Below are 16,716 nucleotides of genomic sequence, written 5' to 3' on the forward strand. Positions count from 1 at the left end.
TGTGGTGCTCTTTCACTCTGGGAATAATCAAGACAGAGGCAAACACTACTGAATCCTGTTCTGGAAGAATAAATCCAAGGCCTTTATCAAGTCACATCATTAACATTTGCTCCTAACATTTTATTTTTCTGTTTCTTAGCAGAATCTTCTGGGCAAGTTTAATTGTGAAGGGATTACTCATTAGTTGGTAGCAGTGTGGAGCTGAAAATCAAACAAGATTACCAAAGGAGTTTTCTATTTATATTTTGCACTCCAAATAATGGACAAAACTTGTAAATAGCAAAGGCTTCAAATTTCAGTCAAAATAATTTTTGTGAAAATCTCAATAAATATTTTGGCCAGTTCTCACAGGGAAGCAATGAACATCTGAGGTTTAAATAAAGCAAGGGAAGGTCCTCAATTAACCAGCAGAAAGACTTCCACAGGCTTCGCACTGCAGCAGGAATGCATGCAGATCAGATAACCATACTGCCAGAAGTCCTTTGTGCTTATCCTGCTGTAATAATTACATGAGATATCACATGTGCATATGCATATTTATTAAAAAAAAAAAAACACAAAACAAAACAAAAGACAAACTGACTGCAGTTGTACACAATGGATCTATTGGTAGCACTAGTGGAGAAGCTCAAGTTCATTCTATTTTCAGACTCACTGTTATAATGACTCTTTTCAGAGTGTTTAACCAGTGTACTGAGACAATTCTATTGTAAAATGTTATAAAAACTCACATGGCTATATTTTGCTGACAAGAGAGTTGAGTTTTTGTTGCGCAGCTCAAAAAGTGTACTTGACCTACTTAAATAGCTTTTAAATCTATCTAGCTGCTTATATGACCCATTTTTTGTGAACTTAAAACTCATTAACCAAGATTTTATAGCAAACAAATATTCACCCGTACATACCACTGTTTTCATTATCAGCACACACAAGTATCTTGAAATTACTTAATTTGGAACATTAACTGTGTAGATGTGTACACACCTGGGTACATATTTTAAGCAAACAACTTCTTTGAATGCAATATTTTTTGATATTCTCAAATGGACAAAAGATGAAGAAATGCTGATCCAGCTAAATAGTTTCCTTCAGCCCTTCTGGGTTTACTTACTTGTGTCATCTTGGAAGTCAGAGTATACATTAAGAGCAAGGAAAAAAATCTCCTACAGAGAATCACAAAGCGTAGGGGATTTGTATTCAATTCCCATCTCAAAAAAGAACTTTTATTTTTTTTTGTAATCCTACAATTAAGACCACTTGATCCAATGAGTCTAGATTGCTGGATTGACAATAAAAAGCATGATGTTTACCTTGCACATCCAGTATGGCTGTTGTTTCACAGTAAAGCTCTTATGACAGGACAACACTTCACTCACTGAAAGATCTGGCCATCAGGAAAGGAGTTTCAGCAACATGCCAATTATGATTGCTTTATGCACTCAAACAGAGCCAAAATTCTTTCTGCAGCCATGAGTTGGATTAATTTCCTCAGCCAGTGACTGTGGAAACCCTACAGAAACAAATCCCAAGCAATAGTTTCATTTTAAAGAGGAACACCATCCCCCTTTTCACCTCTTAACCCCACCTATCCACAGTGTCATTTCAAGGGTTTCTGGGTTAAAAGCTGAGGTAATGATGATTGCTTTATGGATAGGCCTCAGGCCTCATTGCCCAGTGGGGAGTGCCCAAGAGCTCCTTGGTCAGGGAGCTTGTGTCCTCCACATGAGGCACCTGAGCTTTGCCCTGACAGTGGGAAGTGGGGCAGAGTCCTCTCAGAGGCATGAGGAGGTTGGGATAGCCAGCCCTCCAGCTGTTTGTGGTCACTGGTCAAGGCAGGAAGGGTCACGGGTTTTAAAAAAACATGGTGAAACATGGGCAGTGCAGCACAGGGAAAAGAAGAGGCATAAACCTACCTTGCTGCAAAGCACAGCACAGCTGACTTCGTACCAGTCCGCAGTCCTTTTAATCTAGATAAGAGTGCTGCCCTAGCATGACCTACAAGCTGAAGAATTAGTTAATTTTCCTCTCTGATTAATAGCTTGTGTAAAATTAGTAGGAAGGAAAAAAGAGGTGCTAGTTAACCACCACATCTTTCTTGGCGGGAGGATGTAAACGCTGAAGGCAGAGATAATATTACCTCCCTTGGGCATCAGACGCTTGGTGGTTTGGAGCACATGCCTTTGATAATCAACATCAGTATCTCTTTCATGTCACTGAACAGAAAATAGGGCCTCTTCAAAGAGACTAACTCAGAAAAGAAATTGTTAAACAGGCCTGACTGGGTTGAGCAATGCTGGAAATTAAGTACCCTGGAGGGGCAGGATTAGAAGTGAGGTCAGCACCCTCACTCAGGGCAAGGGAATACATTAATGGCCCTCTGTGCTGCCTCTGAAGTTGGGATGGTTGTCACTGAATATTCCTGCAGACCTCTCTGTCTCTCCCTCCATATGCTGTCCTGATGATTAGCATTCTGCCTTCTTGTCATAAAATACATGAATTAGTCGGTGGCCAGGAGATTGCTGGCCTAAGCTTTTGAACTGATACAGAGCTTCAATTACACAGCCTCACTGAATTTATTTTTTTTAATCCTGACTTTTTCATAATGTTAATCTGCTAGTAGATACTTACTCTTTATCTAAGACACCAAGGCGTTCAGCAAATGCACATGAAAGAACGAGGCTTTGTTCCTTTGCTATCCGGGCTCTTGTTTAGTGTGTGCTTCAAATAAGGGAATTACATTCTAATGACTCACAGTTTTCTTTGCCTTAACCCTTCTGGAGACAAATGATTTGCTGTACTCTGATGACATCATTTCTCTCTTGGACGATAACTAACACAGAATCAACCTTTCAGCAAAAGCACCTTTAGAAAAGCACATCTGGCTTTAGTCTGGGAATTTCAAAGGTTCTTCATAAAACTGAGCTCTCAGTAGCAATGAGCTTTGTTACTGGACACCTTGCACTGCCCTACCCTTCTGGATTGGCAAAGCTCCGTCAGAAGTGCTGCAGAGAGTGAGGAGAAGAGGATGTGCTCGAAACAGTGTAAAACTCCACAGTGTAGCTGAGCCAGCACCTCAGGTGCTGTTCCCCCACAGCTGGACAGCATGGGGGCAGAGAGCCCCGGGAGCTGCACACAGGGACACAGCCTGTGCCAGGCTGGCCTGGACAGGGAGCGATGCTGTTACCTGCTTTCTGCCCACAGGTCCAGTGTAGAAATTCAAAGACACCACCTAATGAAAACAAAAGGAAACAAGATGTTTTATTCAGGTGACTTAAGGTGCAGGCTTTCCAGCCTGTATTCCTTGAGACCAGATTTTATGCCTGAAACCATTTTTGTGTATGGTTCTTATTAACAAGGGTTTCATTTCTGTCCAGTATAAACATGTATAAACCAATTAAATACTGCCTACACAAGCCAAGAAACTCAGTCAAGCACTTTGATGGCAAGCTCAGAACATAAGCACACATGCAGCTGGTGGAGTTTGTATTTGGGTAAAGACAGCACCTGAGAGTTTGTCACTGCCTGCAGAAGTCTGGACATACACTTCTGGAACCCAATGCCAGCAATTTGCTCAGCTGTTGAGCTGATAATGAAAAATTGAAATACTTGAGAGCAAATCTTCCTCCATCCACAGCTCACTGATTGCTTAAATGGCTATGCACATTCTGTCTACACAAATACATAATTTCTTTTCATTGCCATTTATTTGCAGGAGCAGCTTCTTACATGTTTTAATCTTAAGACAGCTTCACAAAGACTTTAACATCCAGGCCTCAAACCTTGGTATAAAGAGGACCTTAAGGACAGAAGCTGACATGTTTCCAAATAACAGCAAGCTGAGTTCCCACGAGGCTCACAAATTCCGTTGTGTTTCTGGTCAAGAAAGAGCAGAGTCTGGTAAGCAGGGTCCTCCCGCAGCTGCATGAAAATGCCATACACGCAAATGACTCAAACACGTTTCCTGTATGCCCAGCCAATGGGAATGCCAAGGAAAACAAGAGAGATTAAAACTTTATCTCCAACAGCAGACTGCCTTCCCATAGCTTCTGCTGCAGCATTGGGAATTAAATAACACAGGGGAGGAATGTAGTGAGTGAACCAGTGCACACCAAATATGTCCAGACTTGGCCCTAAACCAGTTTCGCTCAGTCTGTGCAGGGAGTCTTCCCAGTACCCAACCAGCAATCTCCACAGAAGACCCAGGGAGTCAGAAAACAAGACATTAATGGTAGGACTTCTTTGTCCCACTCCAAAACTCAGCACAAAGCAGATGATCCCTACAGGTCCATTCCAATCCCTACAATTCTTTAATACATGCTTCCTTTCGCAAAAATAGCATGTTTCTGGAAAGGTCTTCTCTCCAAAAGATCAGGGAATCATAGAACCGTAGAATGGTTTTGTTGGAAGGGGCCTTTAGCCTGGCCCAGAATGCCTCAAGGGTGGGAGCATCCACAGTCTCCCTGGGCAACCTGTTCCAGCATCTCACTACCCTCAAAGTAAAGAATTTATTCCTTATATCTAGTCTATAACTACCCTCTTCCAGTTTAATTTTACAATTAAATTTCACGGTATTTTTTTTTAGGAAGATATCAGTCAGCATGGGTTTTTATTATTATTTGTTTTAATGTGGGTTTTATTTGCTTTTTTTTTATTTTGGGAGGAGAAAACTGAGGGGTGATGTGGGGTTGCCACAGGGTGATGCAGTTAAGCATCTGGCTGAGGCCAGAGTGGAACCATAAACTGATCAATCCCAAATTTCCAGTGTGTGCCATCCCACACTCATTATTCCATGATAAAACTCAGGAAGTCTCACAGCTAAAGCTTAGATACTATTTTAAATTGTATAGTGTGGATGAAGTTTATTATCTATGTTAATTAGCTAGTCCTGCTTCAAATTCCACTCTCAATTAAATGGTATCCAGTTCACTAGAATCCATGTAGGACTGTGAGGTCAACAGACGTCTGTCAAATTCCTTGAATATGTCTTGTGAATGCCCAATGCAGCCTCAGTGCAAGATTTTGTGCCTCATTTATGCTGTTTAATAGTTTGTATGGATTTTGTCTAACTACAAATCAGTGAATTTCATTAAAAACAAGCTCTCACTATTGTTTGCGTAGCGGAGAGACTTTTTTCTATAAATCCAGAAGAGCAAGGATGACAGCCTGCTCAACAAGCTGTCTTTCCATATTTTTCCTGCAAAGAGAAAACACAGAAACACCACTATTTGCTGCTTTCTTTGATCCTGCTTCACTCATTATAGCAAAAGACACAGCTTTAATGTGACAGTCCAGCTGCAATCATAGAATTATTAAGGTTGGAAAAGACCTCTAAGATCATAAAGTCCAGATCTCAAGCCATCCCCACTATGCCCACTAACCATGTCCCTCAATGCCACATCTACACATTTCTTGGCCACCTCCAGGGACGGTGACTCCACCACCTCACTGGACAGCCTGTTCCAATGCATTATCACTATTTCTGAGAATTTTTTTTAATATCCAACCTGATACATGCTTGGGACAGTAGCATTACTGCAACAGTACTGAAGTGAACAATGCAATTAAGAGAGGGCTTGATTGTTGAAAGTTAGCTTGACTAAACCCAAAATACGCAAACTTATCAACAAATATTTAGATACTACCAGGGTTACATGTAAGGACAGGTCAAGAGTTTTTTAAGTTTTGGTTTTAAGGAGGTAAATTCGTAGATCTCCAAGCCACCTTCCCCTTCATGGAGCACTTGTTACTACAAACAATGCCTGCTTTGTAAAAAGCTCCCAGTTGACAATGACAAGTCTGAATAAACAGTCAGCTGGCACATTAGTTTCCATTAGCTCAAGTTTACGTGCCTTGTCATGCTCTTCCAGCTTTCATTTGTCACTAAGCTACGCAAAAGATCAGCAAACACTATTTCCCTTCAAACTTTCCCCAGGTTTCTTTTGTAGAAGAGGGAAAAAGAAAAGAAAAAAAAAAAGGGGGCGGGGGGGGCGAGGGGATGGTGGGAGAGGACAGAATCATCAGTTCTTCTGCAGGGCACTCCAGCTCTGCATGGAAGATCCAGCTAAAGTCTTTCATCCTGAGATCAAGAGACCAGTGCTGAGCAGTGTTTTCCCAGGCAGCTCTCAGCAGCAGCAGTCTGGAGCTAGAGCCCCAGAGCGAAAAGCAGCCAGATGAGGGGCTGTTTCAGTAGCACGTAGCTGGCCACAGAGCCTCCACGCTACTGAGGGATCCGCAGGCCAAGGAGTTGTCAGAAGTCATCTGCTTTCGGTTTTTGCTGACCTTAACAATCTGTAGAAGTTTCTTTGCTCATGCTGGGCTACTGGGTGCTTGCTCATGCTCTGCACAGGGACAGGGCAGCTGAAAGACTGGGCGTGTGGGGCAACTTCAGGTGTGCACAGACAGCATGTACATACAAACACAAATACAGCGAAGAGCAAGTATTTAAGAATTTTAGCATAAAACCCACGCAAAGAAAAGCCAGTCTACTCAGCAGCATATTCATAAATGAGCTCCAGAAACCAACCGTCACACAAAGCAAACCTTGCGCTGTGGCTGTGTGCTCAGCACCTGGGGAGCAATGATAGGACGCCCTGCTATAACCTCCCAGAACAAACACCGCCCTGGACTCAGTCTGGTTCTAGTTTTGTGATGTGCAAGGAGTCAAAGTGACCTCAGCTTCATTGAAACTCCCCGCTTGCTATTAAAAAGCCAGCAGGGATTGACAGGAATAGCAGGAACCAGATGGGATAGCACCAGGACTGGGGACAGTGGGGCTGCAGGTCCAAAGGTCAGCACTACTCCGCAGGGAGTGCCTGAGCTGCATGCTGTGATTCCAGCCCTGGGGCGGCGTCTGCTGCAAGGGGCATCTGCCCAGTAAGAGCACCTGGAAGTCAGGCTGAGCTGGTTTGTTTTTATGAGGAGGGGATAGGGGTTAAGCAGCAAAGCAGAGAGGGAAAAGCAGATGGTGAGCTGTTTTCAGGGCCATGTCTGCTCACCAGTGGCTCTTCAAGAGGGCAACCAGCTCCCTGCAGCGCCCGGTGCCTCTCTGGCCTGCCTTTGAGGAGCACAGTGGACAGAATTGCAGTGCTGCCACTGGCACCAAAGTGTACATCCAAACCTTGATGAAACAGCTGGAGCCCTGCAAAGGGTGAGAACCATGCAGCCTAGCACTCAGGGGCAAACTGTCCCAACAGGGAATGGTAGGAAATCCCAAGATAAATCTGTGAAAGTAGCCTTCAAGCAGGATATGGTGCCGCGGCCTCTGTTCATCCTTAGATGTTATTGACTCTGAGCAGGATGAGTATCAACACAGGGGGTGGTGGACCTTTGTCATGCAGCAGGAATGTTAACATCCTCCAGATTTAAAAGGCACCATCTGAAGAGCAGTTCATGTTCTGAAATTAATTTTTCATGTGTACATCATGAGGTCCTAATAAAAATGTTAAAAAAATAAAAATAAAATTGTCTTTGTTGTCCTCCTAACAGGAGTCAGTTGGCATTTCTCATTGCTGTTGTTTGTAGACAACAAGGTTGTTTTTAAAGTTATGGTATCAGCCTCACAAAATGAAAGGGATTAAAAAGACAAAAACGAAATGTCAAAACAACAAAACAGAAAGAGGATTCTTGTCTATAAGGGGGAAAAAATAAAAAGGAAGGAAGAAGAAATAGGAATGTGCCAAGAAGCAATATAAAAAGAAGCAGGGACTTTTGATGTTTTCTTTTCCCTCCTCCTTCATTCTTGGCTGAATTATAGGGCGTAGCATAGCATTTTCAAAGCATCTTTTACAAACTTTATTTAGTTCAGTGATTCACATTTCCCGAGCAAGGTTAACCGAAGGGAGGGATATTTCTCCCCTTGCCCCTGGCTATTCCCTAACTTTCAGCTCAATTGTATCACATTGTTAAAAATAATTGTCAGAAAGGAACATTTCCTGATCTCTTCCAATTGCATTGTTTTCCCCAACAATGTGCAGGATGGTTCATTGCTAATTTTAGCGAGCAATTTTTTATTGCTTTGCACAATCTGAAGGCTCTTGCATAACACAGATGCACACAGTTAAGACTGAGAACTTCATGTTCTGGTGTGCGATTGTCCATGTCTCCTTCCAAACACCTCCAGTTTGCAAAAGCAAGAAGTTATGTAGGTAAGTGAGCTGACTTTCTCTCCTAGACAAAGTAAATCACTCCCCAGAAGAAACTAGAGCTGAGATCTGATGCAGAAGGCATCAGAGCTTACTGGGAGTTCCGTGCCTCCACAGACATCGCCTCAGTCTCCATGCTCTAGCAACCCAAAGAGATGAGGACCAAACATGTCAGGGCTCCAGCATAGTGGAAAAAAATACACTGGTGATGGGGGCAACCCTATAGTCAGTTAAAGTAACAAAAAGCGGAGTGGATAAGGCAGGGAGGTCAAAGTAGCTAGTTGGGATCATCAGCAATAAGGAAAGAGAGTCTGAAAAATCTTCTCAAAGAGTACTCTATCTAACTACTAAAAAAAAAAAAAAAAATCACTGTTGGAAAATTTTACTCTGTCCTGTTTCCATTTCACTGCCTCCAAGAGAACCTCCAATAGAAACAGCTGTAAGGTCAGATTTGTTTGAAGGGAACAGAGAGGAGAGCCTCTGGTTTCTTTCCAAAATGCAGTTTATTTAAGATTCGCAAAAGGTTGGGAAGAATAAATTGCAATGGGTACTCTTCCTGTGTAGCCAAACATATTTCCAAGCAGAAGCATAATGTTATGAAGAACAAACAAGTAAATATAAAGGAAGCTGAAGAAAACTCCAACCCTAAAACCTGACTGCGGAATGGTATCACTAACACACGCTAAGGGAATAAAACTACTTTTAAGGCAATATGGGGGAAAAAATGTTAGCTATGACTTAGATGAGTGCAGAGGGTCACTTAAGAGATAGTTACATATCAGAATGAGCATCCTAGCTCTGACTGAAACTCTGCCAGCGTGGCTTAGTTTTGATCATCTGTTGCAGTCCCTTGTACAACACAGGAAATCGTGTATCAGCCAGAAAACCCATAGCTCTGCTGGAGAATGCTGAAGGCACACGGTAATATGTGCCATCTGTTACCCGTAGGATGTGAGGAGGTGTGTTTAGGTCCTTCACCCCTACTCTGAGTGTTCCGAAAGCAGCATGTTTAGCTGCTTGGATGTTTTTATTCCCACATGGCTTCCCCCAAACACATACATGCAGCTCCATTTCACCAAGTAATGGAGAAAAATGCAAAGGATTGCCTGGAGGATGCTGGTCTACGTGGATAGTAAACCACAAATATCATACGCATTTCTGTGGGCTTAAGCCACTACTAGATATTTAGAACATTCTACATTTAACAAAAGTTAATAAGAGATTTAAAAGGAGTGACCTTGTAAAGGGAAAATATCTACTGGATAGATCTATATTGTTTATTGATGTCGCAAGTACTAAGGAAGACCAAAAACTGTATTTCCAGAGGACACTGTTTATTTACCTGTGACTAATCCTGACCTGCATTTTGACTTGGGTCAACAGAGGCTTTCAGGAGCTCTATTTGGGCACTTATGGAGGATGTCTGTGTGCTGCCTGGGAGGCCGGATCCCCTCTGCTCCAAGTACTGGCAGATGGAAACAGGCTGTCCTGTGCTCTCCCAGCACTGGGAGCCATGGATCCAGAGCTAGATTTCTCCACCCTACTGCCATACCAGTGAAACAGCAACCATCTTGCTGAGCTTTCAGGTAATGAAGCTGCACTTTTCTCTAATTGCTACGACCAGTGGCAGTTTATGTTAATCAAATAACACCAATATAAAGCGATGGGCTGCCAGAGGATGAGAAAGCGTTTTACCCTCAGCTGTTTCTGCTATGTTTGCATGCACAGTTCAGCTTACCATTAAAAATGGCAAATCATGACTCATCTCCAATCTGACACTGAGTCTCTGAAGTAATAAATTGAGAACTAATGTTTAAACAAAGGGATACAACTACAGATTCAGCTTGGCACTCCTCAGGAGAAGGGTCGTTAGGGAGCAGAGGCCAGATGATCTTCACCTGCCACTTAGGAGATTTCTGCTGTACTTTAGTGACCATTAAAGATACTACTCATCTTTATTGACCCCACTTCCTAACAGTTTGAGAAAAAGTAAGGCCAGTTGCTGGGTATAGGTGCATGATAAGTCCATACATGCCTTGGTTTTCTTCCCCCTTGCAAATCATCACTCAGAAGTACAGCTTGGGGCACAGTCCACCCACCATATAACCTGCCATGCATCACAGGATGCATTTTTGCATGCCAGGTCTCAATGTAGGGAAAAGGCTGTGGCACCATGTCATAGTCTGGGAGGCAGGAGGGAGTCCTGTAGCAGGGTTCCTTCAGGGCTGAATCACAGGAATCAGTGTGATCCACAGGTCACAGCATCACAGACCACTAACCAGCTTCTCCACCATCATTTAGGAATGATGGATGTGAAATATCATTGAAGAGTTTCATAAACCTCTCTCCTTGTCTGTCCTCTCCTTAATCCTGGGGCATAATCCTACAGAAAGGAATAGGATTTCAGCAGGTAGGCAAAGTATAATGCAGCCATCTGACTTTTCATAGTGCTTTGAAGGTAAACTATCAATATCTAAACTCCTAGATAACTGGACAAGTACATAATCCTTCATTTTGAAAGACTACTTACTATTTTCTCCACTCCCTGAAGTTTTCTGTTGACACCGATAACCTCTATCCAGGATGAGAATGATTAGAAAGCATTAAAATTGTTTTCACTTGGCAGTAATCAATTTTTTTTTTTTAAGATCTCATACAACCCAAGGAAGTCTCCTTCCTTTACTTTCTCCCAGCAAAAACCGGAAAAGTTTCTAGATAGAAAACAGTTTTACCCTAAGGAAAAAGGCATTTGAAATAAATGTATGTTTCCTGAAGAGAATTCAAGGGCAGACAAGCAGTGGCATAAAGAAAACAGGGCAATAACATTTACACTGATAATACATATTCTCTTAGATTTGTGGATCTGCTGGAAAAAAAAAAAAGCCAACACAGAACAGGATAGAAATTTACTGACTGTCAATTTAATGGAGCCACAGTGAATCACCCATGAAGATCTTATTTTAGGAAACATCCAGAAGCTTCTTCCTGTCCTGATATATAGGTATTATGGTTTTGCCATGCCTCCTCCTTGCTTTAAATTAGGCACCTACACTTCCAGCTGCCACAATGAGTGGAAAATACTTTTCCATTCCGAAGTACACAGCTGTGTGCAAATATTCCCGTTAAAGTCTCACTCTAAAATATAACCTCCCCACAGTCTTGTAGGCTGATGCACTGAACCCATTCTAGACTGTAAAACCTAACAACAAAGTGCGCCCACAGTGTGTGCCGGACCCCAGGTAAGAGAGCCCAGTAAGCGTGTGAACTTTTAGCTTACAAATGCATGATCAACCAGCTTCTTCAACTGTTGCTTCTTACGTAGCCCATCCTCACATAGCAGCAAGTGCATGCAGCCCCAGCAGGTATGTGCTACAGGGGCAGGTGGACAATTGGTATTTTACATTTGTTGTTGACTTCTCATAATGGTACACACACTTCCCTGCCCCCATAGGTCAATGAAGGCATGGCAAGAGACTTCAGATGAAGACAGGCTATTTTGTGGGCTGTGTATTTAAAAGTGTGAGCTTCTTCAGAAGCTGAATGAAGACCTTGTGTGCTAGTGGCATCCATCTGAGTGGGTGGCTTTGAAGTTCAACTTTCGCTGGTGTGGGTCCCAGATAGGAGCAGGGCAGATGGCTCTGAGCAAGGTGGGGACAGTCCCTGCTGGATCTCAGGGCTCCCAGAGAGATGAAGGATTATCTTGCATCCAAACATGCATCCTAAGTAGCGGCCTGATTTTTCTCCTCTCCCTACCTTTGTTTATTTTAATGTATAGGCACTTTCAGAGCAACAGATTCACAGTTTAAGTAATTCCCATTATGTCAATTGCACCTACAGCTCTGGTGTTTTGATCAACCTGCCTCACTGAGATAAAACTGAGAGGTGATCCACACACAAGAACAGGTCACTAAGGGAAAAAAGTGTGTTACTCAGTGCCCTAATTCAGTGAGGAATTGAAGCATATGTTCAAATGCCAGCTTGCTTTATTAACTTGCAGGAAAAGGGCACAAGCTTAAGTGCACAACTTGGTCATACAGCAGCGTAGCAAGTGTTATGGAACCTCAAAGAAAACAGTCAAAAGTAAGGCTTAGATTTTAAAAGCCTATCAGCAACGGGCCTGATGAGAAAATGAGTGCTGCCGTGCCGACATGCACACATCTAGTCAACTTTATCTTTAACAGGACAAAGACCCTTTTCTCTGAGGCCAAGATATTCTGTCTTTAATCTTTTTCCATATTCCTCATGCTTATCACTTATGGGTGTATCATAAAGATGTCTTTATCATATCTTCCTTTTATTAAAGGGCTCTGAGTAATGCTAGCCAATATCAATAATGATGGCCTAAAAATAACGTTAGCATCGCACCAGGACCTTGCAGGCAGCACAGCGCCAGTCTCACTCGTACCTCTCATATGGATCACTCCAGCTCTCTCAGAAAAGGCAATGAATAACAAGATTCTTCAATTACATGATATTTGGAGATTCATTTGTCTCAGGGAGTGAGAGCCTGGGTTAGCTCTTCTTTGTTTTACACTAATCACACAGTTCAATTGCTCAGCTATCATGCAAGCAGGTAGGGGGATGAGAGAGAAAAACATAAATTGACTCAGAACCTCATGCCAAACAGAAACCAAGTACTGGCCATTTCTGAAGTACCAAATGTTTGAGTCTAAGGAAACAGTGAAAATAATTAGTTTTTACCACACATTCAGCAATCGTGAAACTAAAAATCATCCTAGCAGGTTGTGTATATAAATACATACAGACAGAAATATACGCACATCAAAAACATTGAGACATATCAGCCATGTGAAAGGTGAGACTTACAGCTGAACAAGAAAAAAAATTCCCATAAAAGGCACTAATAGCCAACCAGCCAAGTTATTATAGACAGTTGGTATGTCTATGGGACACAATGATAATAAGGACACTTCGTGGTCCTAAAGGAAATAACAATTGTGGGAAATCATTTTAACAGTGCTCAGAAGGATTACAAAATCATGGTTTCGTGTCATTCTTCAACAGACTAATGATTTCCCATAAATTATAACAGATTTCAAGGGGAAAACAATTAATGGTCACAGAATCAAAGACATATGAAAGCTTTCAGATTTAAAGTGCCAGTGTTCATTTTAAAGCAGTTGCTTTTAATTAGCTTCTTCTTGAGACCACTAAACCCTTACACTGGAGAGACCTTCTATACTCAAGAAGATTGTAAAGTTGCGATCTACAACAGCAAAATTCTTTGTAAACTGGCTGAATGCTCATTAAAAGCGTGAAATTGGTAAACAATCCAAAGATTATATTTCTGTCTTTTACTGTCACAGTTAACTGCTGAAGAAAAGCCGAAATATGATGATATTCTTATTGCAAACATTCTCAACACAACCATCAGTCCAAAACCCTGTCTCAGCTACTGAAGGGCGAGGCTCTGCATTACTTACTTTGCATGAGAATTTTCCCTTTACAAACTTAACATCTCAGTTACATACTTTATTAACTCTCTTCAAGCAGACAGCTACTAATAAAAGGACTTCTTCAGTATGTTGGTTTGACAGTGTTTTACACGTGTGTTGAAATAACTAGCAACTCCTTTGTGCATGTACATGTCTAGACAGGTGACTGAATAAAATGTCCTTGGATTCATAAAACATGTCACAATTATTATGTTTCTCTGTAGAGACTTAAGAAACCAAGACAAAAACATTAATAAATTTTACCAGATGCTGAGAATTACTCTGATTTTGAACATGTTCAAGTAATACAGAAAAAGACATCTGACCTGCTCTTGATCAATCACTTCTAAAAAATACTACAGCCAGGCATTTCAGATGCACATGCTCTTGGCTTTTTTGAGCAGTTACAAATCAAAACATGCATAGAGCTGAAATGCAGTTATATAAAATGTCCTGGACTGGAATCTCTTCAACAGATCTGTTTAAGACTTCTGTACAATTTTGCTAAGGATGCATTTGAAGTTAATGACATTGGGATCTGAACACACATTTATGTTAATGAGAAAAATCACTGATAAAAATAATATTAAAAAAATAAAAGCCAGTGTGCGCTTGAGTGTACATGATTTAGATTCACTTTATTTGCAGTGGAACCATAGAATGGCTTGGGTTAGAAGGGACCTCAAAGATTATCCATTTCCAACCCCGTGCCATTGGCAGGGCTCCCACCCACCAGATAATCTGCCCACAGCCCCACTCAACTTGGCCTTGAGCACCTCCAGGGATGGGGCACTCACAGCTTCTTAGGGAGGTTCAGAATTTTGAATCATTAGGGTGCACATCATAGCCAAACAAAAGGTATTTCTGCTTCCACAGATCTCAGATTTCTGGGGCACTTGATCTAAACCCAGACATCCAGAGGCAAGCGCTTACTTTCAGTGCCACTTATCCAAATGATGAGCTTGTTGGTGTAGCAAAGGTGCTAATACTCCACAGACATTCCCATGTTCCATAAGGTTTTTGAAGCCTCAGATTTTATTCTCTAAGACATACCTTTTATCTGAAAAATCTCAGCTGTAAGTTGTAGCAATAGCACACCATTTAAGGAGAGATGGGGAAACAAAATGAATAACCCAGGGTGAAAAATCTCTGACCTACCTACCATAAATCCTTGTGTGTTACATCCCAAAAAAGGAAAAGCACACTTTGTACAATACCATTGGAACCTCTGTCAATAAATAAATGAATAGGATCCTTTCATTTGACTGATAAGCGGCTTTTTTCTCCCCTTGATTCATTCCCTTAAACATTGTCTGCCCAACATACGAACAAGCTGAACAAGGAGAATTCTTGATATTTTTTCAAGTATCCAGATCACACACTGGTCTGCCTAAAAGTTTATTGCAAAATTTGTTGACAATTGGATTTCACATGGGCATGCTCCAAAATACAGACACAGTAAAGTGATCTCATCTTCAGCTCACCAGAAGATTTCATCCTTTCTTCACATCTACAGATTTGGCATTGCAAGGTGGACCTTTACTCACTTCTAACCAAATTACCATTGTGCTCCAGGCACCGAGATGTTTATTAGGAAAAATATGATTCTTCATGGCTTCAGCAAAAGTATCTCTGCGAACCCAGCAGCTCTTCGGGAGCCTGTCTCATCGATGCTCCATCTCCCAGCTGAGTTCCTTACTGGGGATAGGAAGCGCCCACCGTGGAGCCCAGCGCTCAGGTGGGTGAAAGAGAAACTTACCAGCTGACTCTTGGGAATGATGGAGAGGAAGATGGAGGCAGCTGCCAGCACCTGGAAGCAGATCCTTAGGACCTGGATACATGGCACTGATGGCAATCAGTGATGGTCAGCAGCACAGCTCCTCAATGTCAGAAATCAGAAAGTAACCCACCTCTCTGAGCATGAATCTTGGCTAATACCCTGTGATCTGCTGCACAAGTTGTTCACATTTCCTATACCCCAGTTCATCCTTCTGCTAAACCAGGATAAAAGTCCTCTCTTAACAATTACCACAGGAAAGTAGTATTCCAGAAAAATATCAAGATAGACTTAAATAAGCTTATAAATAATTCTGATATTCCCAGATGAAAGTTCTCTGTAAGTATAAAGTTCTGTTATTATTTCAGCTGCTCCCTTCAATAGCATTATTGCCAAAAAAGGCTTTAGAAAAGCTTCACATTAACCATAATACTTTTCTTGTTAATGACTAGCAAAACATTATACTTCGCACATATGGGACACAATTGCTTGGTTTCAGTTTACCACACTAATATTTAAGAACCAAAGCAAGTATTTGTCTATGTCGAGCTCAGGCTTGAAGTATCTTCCTCACTTGGAGAACACATTCTGGGGACAATCTGGCTGTGCTGTTTTTGCAACTTGCACATCTTCAAATACAATTTACGGAGAGACTAACCTGAGGTCAATTATTATTACTGTCTTGAAGAAACGACTGTAAACTGGGAATAACTCCCGCTTTAATCATTTCACTTGCTCTACAAAACAAATGGAAATAGTTTGTAGTGAAAAATGTGCCTTCCAGTGTAAGCATCCAATGTCAAAAAATATTGTAAGATTAAAAGTGATAGATTTCAGCTGTAGCTCCATAAGTAGTCAATGTTTCTTCTCTTCTGGAAAGCCAGTACTCCCTCTTCAGGGGAATTCAAGTGGACAAAATCAGAATCAGTAAAAGAGACTTAATAAGACTGCAGTCAGGCCTGTGATTCTCTGTAGGAGATGCTTAACATCTTGTTCGCTATCCGCAACTGCCACATGTGGGTTGCTCCCAAAATGGCTATTGTTAACCTGTGCTGGGATGTGCCATAGGAAAGTGCACTGAAATGACTCGATTATGTGTACATAGAATGACCTTGTCCCAGCACCAAGCTCAAATGCAAAGTAAACTAAGAAGGATCAACCAATCTTTAATAGAAAGCAGGAGAAGGAATTTTAGAGCAACTTCTGCCATTCTGCCTGGAGAGTGTCCACAAGCTGTGGTTAGAAACAAAAGATTACTGCAAGGATTTACTAGTATTTCTCAAAACCACATCAGAAAGAAAACACAGAACTACAGAAATGACAGGGTCAGCTTCGAACTTCA

At 41.7% G+C, this 16,716-nt stretch overlaps 1 long non-coding RNA gene across 1 annotated transcript in view; it reads right to left on the bottom strand.

Annotated features, from left to right (window-relative positions):
* The window catches only part of LOC110394411, a 49,416-nt gene that overhangs the window by 23,669 nt on the left and 9,031 nt on the right, over positions 1-16,716 (bottom strand). Inside the window, exons 3-4 of the long non-coding RNA XR_002435607.1 lie at positions 3,185-3,229; positions 1,311-1,510 (exon numbers count right to left, since the gene is read on the bottom strand). This is a non-coding gene — a long non-coding RNA (uncharacterized LOC110394411). The remainder of the gene's footprint in view (positions 1-1,310; positions 1,511-3,184; positions 3,230-16,716) is intronic.

Source organism: Numida meleagris, chromosome 2 (assembly GCF_002078875.1).
Source record: "Numida meleagris isolate 19003 breed g44 Domestic line chromosome 2, NumMel1.0, whole genome shotgun sequence".
NCBI lineage: Eukaryota > Metazoa > Chordata > Aves > Galliformes > Numididae > Numida > Numida meleagris.